Source organism: Meleagris gallopavo, chromosome 1, assembly GCF_905368555.1.
Source record: "Meleagris gallopavo chromosome 1, MGAL_WU_HG_1.1, whole genome shotgun sequence".
NCBI lineage: Eukaryota > Metazoa > Chordata > Aves > Galliformes > Phasianidae > Meleagris > Meleagris gallopavo.
This window is the reverse complement of record NC_139404.1, coordinates 167,250,910-167,271,407: the sequence shown is the minus strand read 5'-3', so window position 1 is coordinate 167,271,407 and position 20,498 is coordinate 167,250,910. Positions and strand designations below refer to the sequence as shown.

Below are 20,498 nucleotides of genomic sequence, written 5' to 3'. Positions count from 1 at the left end.
TGGAAAGCAAAATCTTCAGCTGAAAGAGGCTGGTGTTTACACTGTCACTAAAACTTCTGCTGAATGGGGAAGAAATAGTAACGGCAGACAGCACTTCAAAAGGAAGTTCTGTTACAGCACAGAGGAAAAAAAAATAAGTTCTTCCAAAATATGTACTCAATGCTGAGCTTCTACATTTGCCTTTAATACTGAGCTATGAGCGTGCAGTGCCCCACTGCAAGTTGTTAATGTACCCACCAGCCCTACTGCTCAAACCTATGCAAGGAAAGAATTAATACAAAGGCATTCATCGAGCACAAAACTGAGATATTCTTTCACTGCAACTTCTCCAGCTCTAACAAAGGCACCATTCAAAAAATAAAAAATAAAAAAGCATTTCAAAGAGCAGTGTAGATGCTGGGCATGGATCGGCTCCTCACTTAAAGACAGAGGCCGCTAGCCCAAAGGAATAAGTCAGACAACGCCGACGCTCCAAGTTTCAGACTTTCAAGCTGGAGGCCTCCAGTTGGAACTTATCTCTGTTTTCACACATCAGTAGGTTCGGCGGAGTTAGAAATACCCAGCACGTACAAGGAAAACAATCTCTATCAGTGGATACAGCATGAACACGATAACGCGATGTTTTGCAAGCCTCGAGCAATTGTCAAGCCACTGCGCTTTGTCAAGGCAGCACACTTGACTGTCAGGGTCATTTAACCTCAGGTCACCTTCTACCTTGCCCCCTGGCCAGGTCCCAGCACCTCCATTTACTCTCTGTAAGTGGCTGCAGCACCCTGGAGGCAGAGGCCACGGGTGCTGCTGCCCCAGCACGAGCAGCAGCTGCCTGGGTGCATCGCTTTGTGCCTCTGAGTTAAATGATCCTTTTTTACTACCTCTCCAAACAGAAAAGGACCCTACTTCATTCCACTTATTTGGGGATGGTTTTATATTTGCGTTATTTTATTTCAGTGTTCAAGGCCCTTATTCAGTTAAACAGCCACTCACAAAGCACGATTCTTTTTGTCATCGGGATTGTTATTCCCTCGCTATACAATTTTTACTTAATCTCCTATAAAGCAAACCTCTGATCCTTAATTTTTACATTTTACGATAGAAAATAGAGGTTGATATGATGGTATGATAGAAATGGGGGTATGATGGTATGATAGAAAAGAGGGTTTTCTTTACTACGTGATTAAGCTTTCCAATTTCAATTTGTAAACTCCGTGTAGATGGAAAGCGGAACTCAATTAAAATGTAGCAAAAGAGCACTACATTTTTTATCAGTTTAAATAACCATAGATGTACATAAAGTGTAAGAAAAAGAATACCCTGATCAGAACATAGTGCACTGCAAGCTGATTTATTCAGCAAGGACTAATCACTGCTAGCACTGCAGTGATTGTTTCTGGTCAGCACGACCTTCAAGACTTTAGAGCTGGTACATCTCATCCTCTCGCAGTCTTCACTCGTGGGCTCGATGAGAAAGAAAATTAGGAGATTGCCTGCTTTTTCATCTCTCAGTGAGGCCTTCCACTTTGAACGTAAAGTAAACGAGTACATTAAAAGAAGAAAAAGCTATCGGAAGCAGCTTCAGCATTCTGTGGGTTATAGTTCCAAGCGCTCTGGCAGCGACTCCCACCCCTTCAGTGGTTTGACTTGCTCTAAAAATCTGGCGTCAAAAAATGTGTCGTGTAGCACTTTTATTGTGTTATTTTAAAATACCTACAGTAAATGTAACCTTAGAACAGGCTGCCCTACTTCCATATTTAATTTTAAGTGGTCTTGTTAAAAAAAGAAACATTTAATTTAAATAAAATAAAGTATACATGTATAACTCATTAAACTTATATTAATCATTCCAGTAGGCCACAGAAGCAATAGAAAATGTGGATTCCCTCCTTTCTGATTTATCAGCCACTTACGCTATGGAGCGTTCAGAACAGAACGGGTTCCTACTGTGCCTGCTGGTGTACGCATGAAGTTAAAGAGACAGAGCCCTGGCAGAGAGGTTTGCCTTAATTTGCTCAACACCTGAGGTGTTAAAAGTAAAGCCAAACAGGAGAAGCTTTTTGCTTTTTTTTTTTTTTTTTCAGTAAAGCGCTGGCTGTTCAAGTGCAGGTTTAGCAGCGCCAGGAGGCAGAGCGTGGGAGGATGCCACAAAGGGCCCCAGATCCTCCATCCCCTCCAGTTCCCCTTACCCTTGAGTTCCAGCTGCACGCACCCAGGCCCATGGACTGGCAGTTGGAGAGACCAGGGAACTGAATGTAAGCAATAATGGCATTAAGCTCTGCTAAAGATAGAGGCTTCTCATTTAATTTCCTTCCTGCGTGACGCTGGAGCATAAACCTAGCACCAGGACCACTTCTCAAGTGGAAAGGAAGAAAATGATTACTGACAAGGTCCAAAGACTGGGATACTGGCCTGCTCAGTTTTGAATTGTGCCTTACAGATCGGCATTACAGATCTGTGGATTCAACTGATTTGCTTAATATGGATCAGAATGTAATTTCTGCTCTCAGATTACTGTGTTGGAAACCAAGCTATCCCATGAATTTTCCGAATTTTGGTTTTGTTGTTGTTGTTGTTTGTTTTTTGGTGTTTTTTTGTTGTTGTTTTGTTTTGTTTTGTTTTGGTGGACTGAAAGATTTCCTTTGTTGTAGCAGAGAAAGCTGAAAGCAAGCGTAAGGAAGAAGAAAAATCACTGGTCAAAATTACGGTGGTAACAGCAAGTTTCTAAAGAGAGCAATTTTGGTTTAGGTAAAGCCAAGATTAAGCAAAAAAGAGAGAAGGTAGAGGCATTTCACTAACACGTTACAAAATTGTTGACTCGGGTTGGCTCTCATTGGTTGAATTTTAGAATGGTCCTGAAAGTATTGTTTCATTGCTGTAAGATTGGGCTAGGAGAGGCTCACAAATCAACTGTATTTTAGAATGGAAGAGAGGTTGGGCTGTCCATTAACCCACTTCTGACAGCAGGCATAGGCCAGTTCCTAGCCAAGTGAGCAGCAGGACCAGGACCAGCACACTTGACATTGCCCATGGTGCCAGTACCCAGTTTTTAGGTTGGGTGTGTCCCTGGCTTGATCTGTCTGCTCAGTGACCTTCAATAGATCCCTTCTCCACGTTCTTCTGCAGCCCTTCCTTGGATCCACATGAGCTATTTGTACTATCTGTACTATCTTAAGGCAAAGAATGTCACAAGTATACTACCCACGTGCATATAAAATAATGCGATTTTTTATACTATTTGCTTTGAACTTGCCTACTGCCAGCTTCATCTGATGCATCCTCATTCCTGTATTGATAGTGAAGGCAGAAAGTTGATCTCTGTCCATCCTTTTCATGTGGCATTTTAAAACATTTATTGCTATTTTGAAGAAGCATCGGAGGGGCATTTAAAGACTGAAGTAGTCTCTGTGCTGGAAACCTTTTTCTTCTTAGCTCTCGGCCACTGCTCAGCCCACTCTCTGTGGCAGATGCTGGAGCTGCTCTTGTACAGAAGGCCTTCCAAGATCCCAGGGAACTGGAAGCTCCACCGAGCACACTTGGGGAGAGCCACTCTTTCCCACTGTTAGGGATGATGCACTGGAGGAAAAGATGCAGTCATGCATATTGCGCTCTTAAAGCCCTGCTGGTCTTTCTGCAAGCAGAATCTAAAAGAATATTAGGGAGTGGAAATAAAGAGAAGAAAATTTGCTATTCCACAGAAATCAGCCCGATTCTAAGAATATCACTTTAAAGAAGTAAAGAAGAATTAAAGCTCAAGGAATCAGTGTAAACTTTAGCTGAAAGTTGAAGTAAAAACCTGAAGTAGTTCAAGCTTTTCTCTAAGGGAGCAAGACTTTGTTTCTGGAGTTTGGCAGCAGACCTTAATCAGGCAGAGCTGACAATAATTAAAACAGCAGAAGCTTGTGAGAACTTCCTAGTATTTCCATAGGAGATTCATGGAATATATTCTCATTTTCCTTGCTACGTGTTTTACAAGGCACAGGAATATCTCTCAAGCAGACAGGAAGGTCCAGTTTCTATTGGTGAGAAAATATTAAGATGCATAAGTGGGACCCATTTTCATTCTTAGGTAAAAATACGAACAGTCTGTTCAGAAACCTTACTGCAAGGTAAGATATATTGCATCCCAGTACAGAGACATTCCGTAGAACTCCAGGTAATGTCAAAGTTCTTAAACAGCACAGTACTACTGTGCAGAGATAGGGGAAATGCTGATGATGCTAAGATACATGGATGGAAAGTCTACTAATTTAGGTTAAAAGTAACTTTAGTGAAAGGTACTCTGTGTAAGACAAAATATTCTGTACTGTGGTGAAACAGTTTGTCAGTAAATTTCACACTGGCAACACCCAGACCCAGTTACAGCCATCCTGGGTTTAGCTGCAGGATCTGATTATCTCTTCAGAAGAATATGTTTGGCTAAGCAGGTACAGAGACAGTGCTGAATGTTTCACATAACACAAGGAAAGGTAAAAGGGAAAGGCATCCACAACTCATGTTCCTAGGCAGGTGAGCAGAGCATTTTTCCTGGAACTGTCAGTGTCGCTCCTGGTAGAATGGGGCACCTACTCCTGTCATGAATGAGTGCCCATTTAGGATTTCCCATTTGAAAATGGTTCCTCTGGAAGACCAGTCACTGTTGTTGGCTCCCCGTTATGGGGGTTAGATGGACTGAAGGTCAGGAAGGGTCAGAACCTCTTAACAATAAACCCCAAAAGTTCTCTGGTGTGTGTCAGGTGAAAGTTACTGAACAATCTTACCTCTCACTGGCTCGTTGACAAAACATATCATTGGTTATCACTTTGACTATCAGCACTTGTTCAGCAAGCCTCTGAAAAACAAAACCTAGTGTACTTCTGGTTCAAGGTATTGGATCCTGCCTCAGTGATACACAGAGAACATCCCCCAGGCATCACAGAGACTTTCAATGTGAGCAAATCCCTGTATCTGAACAGGCTACAGTCACATTCAGTAGGAAGACGACTCCATACCGAGGACCAATGATTGGTTTGCCCCAACTTTCATGAGGAGAGGACTTCTTCATGTGCCACACCATTTGATTTGGTGCTGGACAGCAACAGGTCAACTTTGTGCAGAATGTAGACAAAGTATAGTATGCCTTGTGAGAGACTATAAATGCTAAAATGCTTTCAGTGAGCTTAACAGATGCTTGGGAGCAAGTTTAACTGACTTGTTGCTGTTCAGCAACCCTGTAACCATGTGTTTCAAATCAGTGTTGCTGTTTTTTTAGGTCTGGAACCATTGATTCTATGGTTTTTGACCCGTGTGACCTGAGCCAATCACCTGTTGTGGCACTACACTTCAGTTTATTATCTTCTAAGACAATTGCTTTTGGGAGAGAGGCAGGAAGAACACCAGAACAAAATAAATGTCTCTTGGTTCATGAGAACGATTTGTGAAGGGTTGCTCTCTGTAGAATTAGGAATCTGCTGTGTGGACCCGTGTATAAAGGACACTTTGCAGGCTGATCTTGAGAATTAGGGATTGGTGAGGAAATCACGGATCCAACATCAGTCCAAATTTGAAATAGCAAATGGAAGTGTCACAGTACTGATGGCTCACAGCATAGGGCTAGCCACTCACCCTTTCTGTAAGGAAAGTGGTAGGTACAGCAGCTTCTGTTAGCAATCCGTGGTGGCACATTTGCTCCTGCAATCTGTTGTAAAAGGAAATCTGTTTCTGGTGTTTGTTGTTTCTGACTGGATAGCTTTTCAGGGAATAAGGGATAGAGAAGGCACAAGAGCAAGTCACACAGCTCTGTGGACAGCACAGACACTACGGAAGTGATCACTGCTATCAGGACTCTAAATACATCAGGCACTTAACACAAAGCCAGTCACTATCAAGGTCCCTGCAGGGAGCATCCAGAAAATAAAATAGTTCTTTTCAGGCCATGGACTTTAAAATACACGAATCAAAGAACCACCATATTGCTGGTGACTCTTTCATCCCTTGCTATGTGCATGTGCTTGTGCTTGGAACCGCAGTCCTCCGGCCAACTTCCCTGTCGGTGGGCTGTGGGCACAAGTGTGGCCTAGAAGCCCAGAATCACAGCTTAGTGATTCTTAGTATGAGACACTGTCTTAAAGCATAACTGTAGCTTTATTCATGGAATTTAGAAATAAACTGATTTTTTTTTTTCCCCCCTAGGGAAATCCCCTCCCTCCTTCCCCCACTGTCTGTTTCCTCGTGTCATAAATAGGATCTGAAGAATCACGCTAGGGAAAATATTAAACCTCAGTAACTCATGACTCTCTTATCTCTATAGAAGGAGACATATCTGGTATATTAATTTAAACCATATTTCTTAATAGTCAGTAGGAGACCTAATTTACTGCATGAAATTAATTGCAATATTACACATAAAAGTTAAATGAATCACACAGTACTTATATTGCACTGTTTCCACCTTTGTGGTATGATGGAAATAATGAAATCATGAATGTTTGTACTCACAGCACTGTTTATTGCCCCGAGGACAGAGAGCATGAAGGCGCTTCAAGTAATCCACTGATACTGTCTAATAATTAGACTCTGCTCGTCCAAATTGTCCTTGTACTCACAGGGCACATACACACCAGCACTGAACTCTATCTACTCAACCACTCAAGAAGCCAAAAGCACCCCAGCTGAGTTATTTGCATGCTTCATAAAAATTGGGCAATTAAAATAATTTTCTGAGCTTTGGCCAACTTAGATGGAAAGCTAGGCTACATAAGTTAATATGCATGCAAACTACACTAAGAAAGCATCCTTCTCTTTATTACTGTTCCTGTGTATCACAGTGTAAGTATGGAGAGCCCAGAACTACCTACAAACTCTAATACTCCAGAGAAAATATTTTCTTAATTTTGACCTTCTCTTAACTTATTCCTCAAAATTGGCCATGGGACTGTCTTTCTGAAGTACAGTTTATAGCACTTTGGTCAGTCTAATTTTGATTATGCTAAGTAACCAGATTACCATCTCTTTAAAATAATATTGAAGACAGAATATTTAAGACAGAATAACTCAAAACAACTGCACACCATGTTTTCCCAATTCTATCCCACCTTTCAATTATACGTTCTCTATAGAACTATAGAACCATAGAATCATAGAACGGCTTGGGTTGGAAGAGACCTCGAGGATCATCAAGCTCCAACCTCTCTGCTGCATGCAAGGCCACCAACTTCCATATCTAATACTAGACTAGGCTGCCCAGGCCCCATCCAGCCTGACCTTGAACACCTCCAGGGATGGCAGGTCCTCTCTGGGCAGCCTGTGCCAGCACCTCATCACTCTCTTGGTATACTTTCCTTGTATCAGTCAGTCCATCTTCGATTAAAAAAATCTTCTGTTCTCTATCACATCGTTCCAGTTTAATTGTGTATGGTTGTTCACCTCACTCAGTCAAACAGCATATATTCTTTTTCTTCTCAGCAGCCCCTTAGTAATTCTTACTGCTTCTAAATATCTTTATTTAATCCATAAGAAATGTTTTCAAAGTCGTTAAGTGACACATTCATTGGTACCTTTGAAATAGCAGTTAGAGCATTCTATACTATTAGTTGTAGGTTTTTTTTTTTTCTTGAGAGTCATATCATCTGAAGTAGATTACAGACACCTTGCTGGGCATTGATTTTCTTAATCACCTCACTGGGCTCCTGAAGACACGTGGAGAAACTACATTTCTCTTCCTAATAAATGACCTCCGGTTAACGAAATCTTTTCTTTAGTCTGAAAAAATAATACTAACTGATTGATAAAATATTACATGGGAATGTTGAAAATACAGTTAATATTTTATAACTTCGAACTATAAATGTGAATATTCAATTACTAAAATTAGAGACTTTATGCACACTTTGAAAAGCAAGTTCTGAGAAGTGGGCAAGCTTAGATTTTGATTTGAAGTAAAAGAAGACTTAGTAGTTTGGCATTTTTCTCTATTTGTTCTATTCATCATCCAAAATTCACATCATTCTCTCTTCACGAAACATCTTGGATCACAAGCTACTACTTTGATTTTCATGAGAAAAACTAAAAAGTGTGAATTAAACGTTCTGAGGTTATTTGCTAGACGTGTTCTTCCCAAAGCTTCTCTGAAGAAAACTGGTTTTCTTCTAAACTATATTAATATAAAGGAGCAGTGGTATGTAATTTATATTCTTGTTCCACAGTGCTGTGGGAATTCTAACATAGGACATACTTTGCCTGTAGCAAACAAACTTTTAATGCAGTCAATTACTGTTGGTAAATAAGACTCCTAAAATTACATACATCACATTGACGACAATCTTTGTCTGGACTGCTTTGTGTTTTAAAGGCTTTGAGACTATAGTGGTCTTCTTCTAAGTCAGTTCTCAAATAACTTAAGTAGATGTCTTCTACTTTAAAAACTCCTTAAGCCAAGTTCTGGTCCAGTCTAGATGACTCACGTGCCGTACAAAAGAGGAACGTTACACTGGAGCTTCTTGGTTTTAAAGCAGGATAACAAGACAGGCCTGCAAAAGTGAAGGGTTGCTTCTTCTCTTACTTTCTTACTTAAGCCTTCCTCTCTGGGAGGTTAACTAAGCAGTAAAATCATTTGAGTCTCTGTATGCTATTCACGTTTTTAATACAGCTGTTACTAAGAATTGAAAGGTTTCTCACACAGTTTGAATGCAGGTACAAAAAATACCCATTTTCACACATTCACAGTCTTTGCTGCCACAGACCAAATACAAGAACTATCACTGCAAGACGAGCACTTCAATTTGAAGACTTTAACTGTTGTTTGGGATGAACACAGAAATTCTCAAGCAGTGAACAGATCTGCATTTTTACTATTTATCACAATAATAAATATAATTAAAGGCTTTTCTCGTTTTCCTTCAAATTGAGTTTCAAGTGCTCATCAGGATTCTGAGCAGTCTGAACATTGTCAGGATTCTGAACAGGCAAATGAACCTCATCCCTCCAGTATCCTTGCTCTTCTGTGTCATGTATTTTATGTTCTACCGAAAGCATACATGTAAATGATTCACATTATAATCAAGGCCATGAATGTCAGTAACATGATCCATATATGTTCTTTAATGTTTTTGAGTACAGGAAAATAAAATAAATTGAGGTTTGGAGCACAAATACAAGCGATACTTTCTAATATCACTAACTAATTTCACTTTGGGGTTCCATTATGACAGCACAGATACTAGGTTTCATTTTTATTACTAACAGACTTCACTTATCACAGCAAAAAATAGGCTGCTAACCACAGAAAGTAAAATTGATCATCAAAGTTCTGGTTTTGCTTAGGAGTCAGACTTTTTCAGATACGCTGTAAAGTAATACACTCTAGTTATCTATTTATGACTTAAAAGAAACTACATGTGTTTTGAATGCAGTATATTTCCCCATAATATCAACAAAGCTATACATACCTGAGGAGCATGTGCTGGAAGTCAAGGGAAAAGTGCATTGCTGGTGCTGGAACAAAGGCACACAGCCTCCTGTGTGCAGGGTCACATCGTGCAGTCAGGGTACCAGCGCCGCTTGCACAGATAGGTGAACTTTTATCCTTGTCCATGACCTGCAAATACAGAGTACATGCATATGAAGTTCAAAGTTAAAATCGGTGAAAATTAAAATACAAAAAGGCATACAAAATACAAAAATACCTCTGTTGATAAAAAGATGCCTGTGTTTTTAATGATTTATCATGCATTCAGATTAGCTAATTTCATTTCCGCATTTCATAATTTATTTTCAAATTACTTATTAAATTCCAGATTATTTATTGAGTTCAGTGGAGCTAATGGAGTTAGGAAAGAAGATAAATGTAAGAGCACTGTGATGACAGAAACTCATTGCTTAAGGTGTTCTAAATTGCCAGTGAGGAGGATGCTCCAGCATCTCTGGATAGTACAGTTCCAATCTTTACCCATCCTTGGACTCAGAAGTGTTTCACAGATATGTGGCCCGTTCTTCTTTGCTGTAAATTAAGATAATCTTTTCTTGTCCCTCCATGACAGGCTACAAAAGACAATCGATGACTGTCTTCTTCACAATAATCTTCAGATGTCAGATTCTTTTATTTTCCCCTCAGTCCTTTCTTCTGTAGACTAAACAAACACAGCTTTTTCAAACCGCGCCTTATAAACCTCGGTCTGCAAAAGCCTTTTCACTCATGTGTTCTCCTACAGATTCTCTTTTACCTGGACATTGAAATCATTTCCCTTTTCTAGATTTTATTTTAACACAGCGATGCAATTTGATTTCCTTTTTTCTTTTTTTTTCTGGCCATCTTGCTCAAGTGTTTCTTGTTTGCTTGCTTGATTGATTTTGTTTCATCTGTACAAGTACATGCTATCAATATCCTCTGGAGTTTTGTGGTGTTGTAGAGCAGAAGGCCCCGCAGAGCCTTGAAACAAAACACCTGTCCATTTTTTCAGTCACCTTTTTGGAAATCAGTAATGACAGTTAATTCTCTTTGAACGATTTACTTGTTCTCATTTTTTTTTCCTTTCAAGTAGTGGATAAAACAGGGATTTTGTATGCCTTCTGTTTAGCAATACTTAACTTTTAGGTGTAATGCCTAAAACAAGAATGATAACATTCTTAATAAACGAGCAGCCACACAGATGGACAGAGAAGCTTAAGTATTTTTTGCTTTGAGAATCAGGCATAAACAGAAGGAAGGTTTGACTCAAAGCCCACATCCCCCTCCCTTGCCTCAAAGCAGATCTTAGTGCCTTCTGAATCAGAGGTAGAAGGATGCTGCTAGCTGAAATATTCAGTGGAGTCCCTTTTGATGTTTACAGAGTTACTAGTTTGTGGTAAACGCGTGTCACATTCTGCACTGTTTTCAGTATGAGTTTTGTCTGAATAAAGCCGAAATATTCTGGACCAAGAAAAATAAAACAAAGGATGTAAGATAACAGATCAAAGAAGTGCTTTAAGTGCTGTGGTGGCTGTCTTTCTTCACATTTATTTCCAGCTGCCTGCCTTTGGAGAATCTAGTCTCTTTACTTTTTTAACCAAAGATAATTTATCCCAGGAATCTCCAAATTATTTCCTTGGAAAGAAAGACAAAAAGTGAAAAACTGGTCAAAGGTCTACAACATGTAGCCCAGATTTTCTGTCTCTTTGCTCTACTTCACTCGCACAGAGTGCGAGTACCACTATACCACAGTCACATATGAAAGTTCTTCTAAGAAGTGGTTTCTTCCGTTTGGTTTTACTTTTTAATATTCATATCATCCATTCTTACGGTAGTTTCATAATGAATTCCTGAAATTTAGTAGTAGTTCTCTGTAATCTAACTAACTTAGCCATTTGCAAAGCATCCAGACCCCAAAGTACCCAGGTGTGCTCCCTGTGACAGTGAACTCTGTGGCTCCCAGCAGCTCCTGCTCATAGCCATCCATTTCCCACGTCAGAAAAAGCCTTTTCACACTTTCTCGGATGATTTCTGATGCAGTCACATCCTGGACATGTTGAAGCTTGCTGACCACAGCTCCCAAAAGCAATGGGAAAAAACCCTTTCTCTGGGAACAGAGAGACAACCCCACAGCATGTGGCTGTTTAAGCAAGAGTGATGAGCACTGAACATACTCACAGTGAGCAGAGAAGCAGTTTACAAACACTTCTCCAACAGACAGTCATACCTGTGCTATCTGCTTTATTTTTCCAAATCTCTTTTCAGAGAAGTCTTAAAATGACTTTTTTTTTTCCCTCAAAACAGGAACTGCCAGCTCTGACAGTTCAGACATTAGGCTCAGAGAGAAGTGGACAGCTTCAAATATTTTGTTTGTTTCGTGCCATTTCCTGAAACTGAAATTACAGAATTTTACATAATGCATTTGCATTTCAAAATTACAAGGTCACTGCAAGAACTTTTTTTTTCCCAGCCAGATATGTAATACATGTGACACCGGCTTTTTTTTTTTCCTCCATCCATGTGGATGCAAATCTACTTTCTTCACCCTGATATTCTCTTACCTTTACAGATGCATACTTTCTGTTATTTGCAAAAACAGAACTATACTGAAGTCAAAGGCATAGAATCAGACATTAATACTGTAGATGTGATTTTGCTGAACATATTTCCCCACCATATTGCACATATGGATGCCAGCAGTATAGTAAGGCCACTTAGTTCATCCAGAAAAGCTGCTCGAGTCTTAAGGACTTGAAGGACTTGCTCTGCAATTCTTAAGGACTGCTTCTCCAAATAAGTTATGCTAGTTAATCTATAGACAAATTTATAGACAAAAAATAGCTGTTAAGATGGTCTATTTGTTTCCCAGCATTACAATTAAGAATTGTTTCCTATTAAGCTGTTTCCAAACATCTACTCCCAAATTTTCCTTCTCAACTTCTGGCCATTTTATTTCGATCTGCAGCATCCTAAAATTTTGCCCAATTTATTTATGTCCCTTATGTACTGAATAAATTTAGTCAGTATCAAGCATACAGAAATTTTAATCGAGCAAAATCAAGTTGTTTGTGAATTTAGTAAATTCAGCAAGTTCTCATGAGAGTGGTGACCCTGTTCTGAATGTAGGTATTTTCCTTTGAACTGCCTGTGACACTTCATACCAGAATGCCTCAAACATTATAGGTGTGGTTGTAACAGCACTATGCATAACAACTCTAAAAATCATTAGCTCCTTAATTTCATCTATTTTCAAATGTAACATACGAAGAGACAACATCCTTCTTATAACCCCTATGCCATTCTGATACATTTCTTGAGTTTACATGTTAGATTGATATTTCAAGAGCCGATTTTGCCAAGTATAGAGATCCTCAGCACTCACCAGAGGAGCTGAACCCCTTGCAGAATCTGCACATTGTTTTCTCTCTCTACATCTGAGTAACTTAAATGACAGTATTCAACTGAATGCCAGCAGATCATGTTCTAATATTGTTCAACTTGCCATGTTTTCTCTCTCTTTTTTTTTAAAATGCTTTCAAAGTTAAGCAGTTAATCCCAGGTCTTAAAATAGTCCATGAATGTAATGTTACTTCCTCTTTTTGTGTATCCCGCACGTAGCTTTCTACAACCTGTAAAATCAGAAGCAACAATGAAAACAACGGGTGACCTCACTGGGTCAAACTTTGACCTGGAACCTAATAGTAATTACATCACATACTGGCAAACTGTCCAAGTAATTCAGAGATTATATTAATCCCAAGATATTATTGCATATCCCTTTCAGAAATCTGTACAAATATTCAGTAAAGCACTTATTCCATCATGTGCAGGATGAGATCACTACTCCGAAGTATGCCCATTTCAGCATCAGATCCTTCTCAAAACGCTAAGAACAAAACACCATAACCAAACACATTATATGCCAGGCTTGTATCCCAGAAGGAACTCCACATACACAGGACTCAAAATGCTTTATATTAATGAACTAAATTTATTTACCCAGTCATATGCTAACTTCTTTGGGTTGACGGTTGAACTAGATGATCTTAGTGGTCTTTTCCAACCTTAATACTTCTACGATTCAGTGATTTTTTATTGTAACCTTGCTTCCTCAAAAAGAATCTTTGTTAACCTACACAGCTTTCCAATTTCATTTAAAAATACAGTCAAGTGAGAACTGCTTTACCTTTTGCTGTCCTTCTGTGACTTTAACTTAGTGATTTATTTTCAGATTTTCTTTGTTATCTTTAAGTCACTTTACATCAAAATTTATACATTCATTGACATTTCTGTTGAAGAAACCATAGTCTGAAAGGTAACTATAGATGAGTGGCTTTCAAGCCATTGCAGTTTTATCTTAGAGCAGGCTATACAGCTGTAATCACTGCTAGGTACACCTCGTTCATAACGTTGATCTGTGTTACTGGGCTGAGTGGGGCCCAGATGTATGTTTGGGCTCTGCCATGGGACAACCTACGGCTTTGAGCTGTTAGTGTGCTTTTTGGTGTGCTTCTGGACCAGGCTGAAAAGCACTGAGGTGCAGACACAGCCAGGAGCAGCACGGGTTGGGTATTGTGCTGGGCAGGCAGCAAGGACAGCTGCCACCCAGAACGGCCAGTTGTGTGAATGGGAGCTGTGACACGCTATCCACCTGCAGCTGCACCACGGCCCTTTTATTTTCTAGCACAGATGCCTAAGAAAATAAAGGCAGAGACTCAGTGCATTGCCTGGTGCTCCCGTTATCAGAGAGCTGCTGGCATGGAGAGGCCCCACTGAGCTCCTGGTGGCCACAGCAGGGGGGCTCGGCCTGCTCAGAAGCGGCACAGAGCTGAGCCATGGCTGCTGTTGGATACCTGTCCGTATTTACAGTTACCATGTTTGTTTGCTGTCTCTTCAACTGGGGAAATCTGTTTTATCTTTGCACAATAGCGAATTCACAGTTTGCATTCCCACATTCCCAGTTCCTTCTTTTTTTTTAAGCTGTTTAGTATTTTGTATTTTACTTCACTGAATGTTTGTTTTCAGGGGAACCCTATTCTTATTTTATTGCAGTATTAGTGCTGAACGAACTTTCTGCTGCTACTTCCCAACCCTTGCAGTTTTCTGCCAGTGATGTTCACCGTGATTCCTGTTTTTCTGACCCATATATTGAACTAGAAGTACTGTACATACTTAAGGTTTTCATTTTAGGTTTGTTAGGTTTTTTTTTTTCCTGATCACTATTAGATTCAGGACTGAATCAGCAGTCATTACTTCTTCTAGTAGTATTAATAAAAAATACCCTATATCTTGGATATAATAAATATAACATTAAAATATTCTCTATCTTAGCAACATCTCGTAGCCTATTTGGGAACACTCTTGCACATAATTCAAAACCCTCTGTTAAGCTTTTTCACACCCTTATTTTCATATACATAGCACTGTCCTTCTTCCCAGCCCTATAGAGAGTCACATGAAATAAACCTTCATCACAGCTTTCATGGACCTTCCGTTTTCATGCATAATATTATTTCTGTGTCTGCCAGCCATGTGAGCTGCAGGGGCTGCTTGCAGGGTGGCTGTTTTTATAAATTACACTCCCTCCCCTGATCTTCCTTATATAGAAACAGATAGTTATATTCTATTTATGCCTTAGCCAGGCTTGTTTGTAATGCAATCAAAAAGTATTTCATGGAATTTGTTGTGGCACTGCACCTCTCAAGACCACATGCACCTAAGCTGTGTTTATGAACAGAAATATCTAATTTCACATGATTATTTCCTGAAGGAGTTTCTAGATTATGTATATTTTCACATCTCAGTGTAGTAGTATTCGCTTAACATCATTCTCCTCTTGCAAATGTTTCCCTATGGCTGCATTCGTTTATTTGCTCAAAAGCTTGTCTTGCTTGGTTAGTATTTCCAGCTATGCTTTCCTCACTATTCTTCATATATTGAAGAGAGAGAGATTTTAACTGGTTATTTTTACTGAGACACTGTCACCCAAAAATTGCAATTAAAAAACCCAACACAAATTTGAGTGTAAAAATACTTCTGTTTTCAAACTGTAACCCTATATTTTAGGTTAGTAGTACGGTTAAGCAAGCAATAGTTTTGTACCTTATGTAATGCCAATATAGTGCTCCCAAAAACAAAGTTGATTCTCCCATGCTAATTCAGTTTGATGTATTTCCCTCTAACAATAATATGCCAATCTTAAAATTATATTATTTTTCATGATAAGACCATGCTCCATAACTACTGTAAAACTGATAAAGGTATTAAGTAACAGTCTGTTTCAGGATGTTATTATACTACATTAAATAGTTAATGAAAAGGACAGAACGTCAGCAGCTATAATTTAACTGTATGTGTGCCATTTTATATAATGTGAGGATAATACTAATAGGCTTTACAAAGTTTTTAGAAGTCTTTCTTTCTCACTCCATGGATAATTGTTGTATGGTTCATTCAATAAAATTAATTGCAGCAGATCCATTCTAATAAAAAACTTACCACTGTTACTATACAACCCAAAACCTCGTCTTCCATATAACTACTTCTGGGTCTAATATTGCTCTGCTTTCTAATTATTGTATATAATGTCACCCTCATACTCAGAAAATGAATCTGACATTAAAAAAAAAAAAAAAAGTTTTTTTTTAATGGACTCAAAATTACGCAGAATTCTTGCAATTACACTGGTTTAAAACTTCTTGGCATCACAAATGATATTCTCAGCCACACCCATGCATTTTGTCATAAGTTACTATCATTACTGTAAGCTATCGTAAGTACCAGAAGAGGCTGCAGAACCATATTGTACACATCAGAAAAATTCCAAAATGTCACTATTTTATCATGTACTCAGCTTTCCTTTCACTGTACTATGTCAAATCCAAGGAGTTCAGATTGTGCAAAGAATATTTAGTAAAGATTACAAAATGTGTACATATCTACCCCTCAGAAAACATTAACTTTTATTGCAGATTTCTTCTGTAACAAGCATGATTTATAAAAAAAGATCAACTACTTTTATGGATGTACATCTTCTAGTTGTCTTTCTTTTTTTTCACTTTAACTGTTTCCAGTACTGTCAATACAAAGCACTCTTTGTGCTAGCATTTCCTCTTTGATCTATCTGCAAATAAAACCTCAATACTCCTGCAACGCCAATTATGAAGGCAGAACGTTTGCTTTCTTTCAGATGCTCCTTTTAAGTTAGCAATCCTATACTGAACCAATACCTTAAATTTGTATTTTTATGGGAATGTTCGTGCCTGTCCATAATTACTATTCCATTGATGTCGATGGCATGGTTCCCGTGAGGCACGTGTGGCATAAAATACTTTAAATGCTGTCACTGAGTGGTTAAGTTTCTTATCTACTGGAAGTCCTGAAACGGCACATCTGCTCGGTAGAAATATACATGATCATGCTTAAGGCAGTTGTTTAGGCTGATGGATGTATACGTGAGAGAAAAATGGATTGGTTTTGAACCAAGAGAATTAGGAAAGTCTGGTGCCAAAAGGAACAGGAAACTTAAGCTAGTAGAAGGAAGTAAAAAAAGAGAAGATAGAGAAGGAAACAAACTTAACAGAAGGAGAGATTTTTAAGCAATGGGTCTGAATAAACAAAGTAAAGTACTGCTGTAGGGAGGAGGAAAATAATTTTATCCTTCAATAAGTCAGAATTTGCCAGTCCACAACCTTTAAGATATAACCCACATTCTGCAAGTGAGCCATGTAGGTCTCCATATTAAAAAAAAAAAAAAAAAGACTAATGCTAATATTTTGTTAAATTTAAATGACTTTAATGTGGTTCACATTTGATTTTACATTTCTACAAACATCTTTAAATTACAAGTTCATTAGGAAACCAGCACACTTAATTTGCAGTCACAGCAATGATTCAAAACCGTACAAAAATAAAATCACAGTAGTGCCATCTTCTCTTTTTGTCTCTTCACTACAGTACTGTCTCTCACAGAAAATATTGATATCAGCATCAGAGGAAATGGTCAGCAGTCATCCAGATCAGAAGTTAGGACAGTGCTCTCAGTTCGGGAGGCAAGATGATCAGAGAGGGAGCAGATGAGAAGCTTCAGAAGAGATGGTAGCTAAAAAAAGCCAGAGAAAGATAAAAAGACAGAGAAAGATAATAAGATGAAAAGGGACAGGAAAAGAAAAAACAAGCAGGAAATACACAGGAAATAGTGACAGTAACAATTGTACTTATTCATTTTATAAATGGTACAAGGAGAAGAGTGACAAATAAAGGTGAGGAATAAAGTAGCTATTCTTAACAAACAGAAAGGTCTACAGAAAAGACCCAGCATGGCTTAGTTATTCCTCTCCTCTGGTGACAGTCCACTCACTTAACTTTCAGTTTAAGCTAGGCAGTTAAGGCAGGATTCCTGTGAAGCCAGTAGACTGAAACGGGCACCTCCAGAGGGCGATTCATCCCATCCTAAGGCTTAAGTCTCAGACTCTGAACCATGTCTTTGGAATGTTATTAATTTCTTGACGTTCACTAGGTTTCTGTGAGCATAGATACGCTGAATCCTTATAGGTAACAACACTAAGATTAAAGTAATATGAAAGAGAGCACATTTTCAACTTTATTCTGAACAAGCAAAATTTACTAACAGCTTTCATCTGCACAGAATATGCAGTATGTTTGTGTCATGGGTTTTTGTTGCTGTTGTTGTTGTTGAATTATTGTTATCAAAAATTAATATATTGAGCACAAAAAAAGAATTATGATCAATTATTAAATTAAGTTTGCTCTTCTGTTAGGCATATCTATGTACTACTGGGGACTTAAGCATAAATCCTGTAATCTAAAGTCAGAGCTTGGCATGACTGGGATTCTATATTCCCAAGATTAAGAATGTGATTCAGGAAATTTCACATCTATCTCATACTTAAAATGGCACTGCTGATATTTCAGTCATTTGCCACTAAATTCAGTGATTATTTACAAATAGGATACTTTGATTTTAATGGTTACTTTAAATGAGCTATAATTAAAGACAGGAGTCAAGGGTGAAGGGGTGGTTTTAATGTTGATACATAGTCCTGTCTGTGTGCAGAAGCTCCAGGAGCAAGTCTGAAGGGATAAGCTTTTTATCCCACCTGCACCAGATTGCCAGCTTTGATGCAAAAGCAAGACATTGCTCTTAGAGAACTGAAGTACCAAAGCACAAATAGTAAGAAAAGATGATGGGAAAGGGAGCTTCCTCCTGAGCACTGCTCTGAGGAATGTGCAATACACCCCAACGGGACAGTGTTCACAGTGTGCACTTTTTTGCATAGCAAGTCTCAGCCATAATCCATACCACCACCCCACCACCACCACATCATAATTCATACCACCTTAGAGACCTATGCATGTAATGGTCTTGCACATACTATGTTTTTAATGACTATTTCAGGATACAGTCACCCCAATCCTGCCTATTATGTAAGGACAACATGGATCTGTCAATGCAATTAAAAAGATGCCTTTAAAACCTAAATATTACCCTGCTTGAAATATGATTCTGCACTGAAGAGTTTACATCACCTAAAGAATGACAGACTTTTGATGGAAAACAGTACAACTATTGCTAATGCAAAACAACATAATGGTAGCAGCTAAATTTAACATACAGCATGAAGTCTGTTATCTAGAACTTCTCAAAGTCGTGTCTGCTTTTAATTTCAATTTCCTTTTTGAATGAACAGAGCACAGCTACATTAGTTTTTCAGTCTTCTTACCGTTACTGGGTGCCCTTACAGACTGCTGTCCAAATTCTCCTGTGCAATGGCACAGACACTATACATGAAAACGAATCCTGTAACATAGCAATTCGTAGTGTCATTCTTACAAAGGCCTGTATCTAGCTATTAGTAGAAATTAATGCTGAGCTGTTCTACCTTCCAAGAAGTAGATGTTATCATCCAAAAATTAATTGTGAATTGGCACGGTAAGTGCTGTCCCTGCACCACCCATTTCTGTTCCCAGTTTTGCAGGGATGCACTCTGCTGTACATCAGCTTAGGGCTCAGTGACACTGAAGTGGTGCTTAGGTGAACAGCTAAGGTGTTTTATGCGTAGCACCAAGTGAATGTAAGAAAACAGGAGGTTTGTTTAAAAATAAACAAGTTTTTAGCATTATAACTCATGAAGACCAGAACTACTTGCTATATAAATATTAATTGTGCAGTTAAAAAAAACACCATACCTTACCAATTTACTCTGCTTTAAGGCCATATATACTCTTTAGAAACATGTAGACATACAAATGAACAAACTAATGAATTAAACCTTTTTTGCCATCTTCCTAATTTATGTTATTTTATTACAGATTATGGGTGAAATCCGTACGCTGATGTCTAACCTGTAATGAAGGCTCATGTGAGTAGTCTGTTGATCTTTGCCTACATTTGCTTATGAAGTGAGTGCCTAGTCCGATGTCTGAATGACGATAAATTAGCAGTTAGAGTTTATGTATTTATATTTTTATAATGTATTTTAATATATTTATAGTTTTCAGTCTCACTGACAAACTGATGTAGAGATGGATAAACTTCTTCTTGATTTAGACAATCACTTACATTTCATATTGCTCTTTGTGGATGGTATATAAAGTATTGGCTATAAGTGTTCCATCTAGAATGAACAGCCTCGAACACGGTGTGGACAAGAACTTGACTAAAAAACAACTTGAAAAACAAGGCCAATTTTCACTTCCATCATTATTACAACAAGGTTTTGCACAGAATTTTTGCCACCATTGTGTTACAGCCTTTCTGTATGCCTGTCCCCTGTCCCAAATGCTAGTGAGTGGAATTAACAACAGCAAATATATATATTATATATATATAAAACTGGCTTTTTTATTATTTGTGTTTCCAGCAGTGCTTTTAGATGGCTAGGTTAGGAAGACAGAACGATGAGGGAGACATTTTTTAGCTGGATAATGCACTTTGTGATTTAGGTTGCCTCAGAAAGATAATTTCAAGCCTTCTTTAGTAGCAACCACACTAAGGCAAAAATGCACATGGAATAAAGTATGCCTCAGCACAGCAGTTAGTCGGAAAGCAGGAATCTCAATC

The 20,498-nt window shown here is 38.6% G+C and overlaps 2 protein-coding genes across 13 annotated transcripts in view; one reads left to right on the top strand and one right to left on the bottom strand.

Moving 5' to 3' along the window:
- Positions 1–20,498, top strand: part of LOC104917495 (uncharacterized) — a 71,537-nt gene that overhangs the window by 6,776 nt on the left and 44,263 nt on the right. For both annotated transcript variants that reach the window (XM_085215912.1, XM_085215911.1), the window contains exon 2: positions 19,748–19,797. The gene's annotated coding sequence lies outside the window, so the exon portion shown is untranslated. The remainder of the gene's footprint in view (positions 1–19,747; positions 19,798–20,498) is intronic.
- Positions 1–20,498, bottom strand: part of LOC104917492 (uncharacterized) — an 86,719-nt gene that overhangs the window by 42,935 nt on the left and 23,286 nt on the right. For 7 of the 11 annotated variants that reach the window (XR_014881006.1, XR_014881007.1, XR_014881005.1 and 4 more), the window contains exon 6: positions 9,417–9,565. The gene's annotated coding sequence lies outside the window, so the exon portion shown is untranslated. Of the gene's footprint in view, positions 1–9,416; positions 9,566–13,029; positions 13,045–17,188; positions 17,978–19,158; positions 19,236–20,498 lie in introns of those variants that run through there. The other 4 variants (XR_014881012.1, XR_014881015.1, XR_014881013.1 and 1 more) reach the window with 4 other exon arrangements.